Source organism: Aplysia californica, unplaced genomic scaffold (assembly GCF_000002075.1).
Source record: "Aplysia californica isolate F4 #8 unplaced genomic scaffold, AplCal3.0 scaffold01178, whole genome shotgun sequence".
Lineage (NCBI taxonomy): Eukaryota > Metazoa > Mollusca > Gastropoda > Aplysiida > Aplysiidae > Aplysia > Aplysia californica.
This window is the reverse complement of record NW_004798448.1, coordinates 121,086-122,139: the sequence shown is the minus strand read 5'-3', so window position 1 is coordinate 122,139 and position 1,054 is coordinate 121,086.

Below are 1,054 nucleotides of genomic sequence, written 5' to 3'. Positions count from 1 at the left end.
TCTCTCCCTCCCTCTCTCTATCTCTCTCTCTTTCTCTCTGTATGTGTGTGTGTGCTTGCGCCCCCCCCTCTCTCTCCCTCCCTCTCTCTATCTCTCTCTCTTTCTCTCTCTGTATGTGTGTATGTGTTTTTGTGTGTTTGTGTTTGTGTGTTGATTATATAAACCAGTCTCACTCACAACAACACGTATGTACACAGCACGTGCACGCATTGTTTTGACCCACAGTTGTAACATGTTGCGAGTGAGCTGAATGCTTTTGATGAGAGGGATTTTTTTTGTTGGGGGGGGGAGGCGAGGAGTTGACTTGTTCTTTGTGATAATTGGTTTTTTAATTTATTGATTTTCTGTTTGTAATGATGATGATGATATTGTTGTTGCTGTTGTTGTTGTGGTTGTTGTTTTGCTGGTTTGTTTACCAGTCATCAGGTGTTGTTTTTTTGTTGTTGTTGTTGTGGGGTTGTTGGGTTGTTGTTTTTTGGGGGGGGGGTTGTTGTTTTTTCTGAATTTCATTGCTTTTTGTTCAGAATTTGATATTTTTACAACTTTTATTTTTTAGCTTTAGTGTATTCATGTATTTTCTTGCTTTACTTTATTTTTTTCATTCATTCATTCATTCATCATCCATTCATTCACTCGTTCATTCACTCGTTCATTCACTCATCCATTCACTCATTAATCTATTTTGCTTGCTTGTTTATTTGCTTATGCGTTATAAAATTGATATTTTGGGGGGTGGGAGAAGGGGTGTTATGAGAATGTACCCTGGTCCTCAATGGGAACACTAGTGCATGTAGACTGGCAGAAGCCCCTCGAGCAGTAAGCAGACACCGGGCCCGGGTATATATCGATTGTGTCTGTGTCAGATATTGTGGTGATCCCAGGGGGACTGGGCCCGCGGCTTTTTGGACAGGGTCTCTCTACGCTACGTACACGATAATTTAGACGCTCTCTTTTGGACAGGTTCTCTGTACGCTTCGTACATGATAATTTAGATGCTCTCGATTGGCACTCTTGTGTTGAACATGCCCTGTGTTACGTTCTTCTCCTCCCCCCC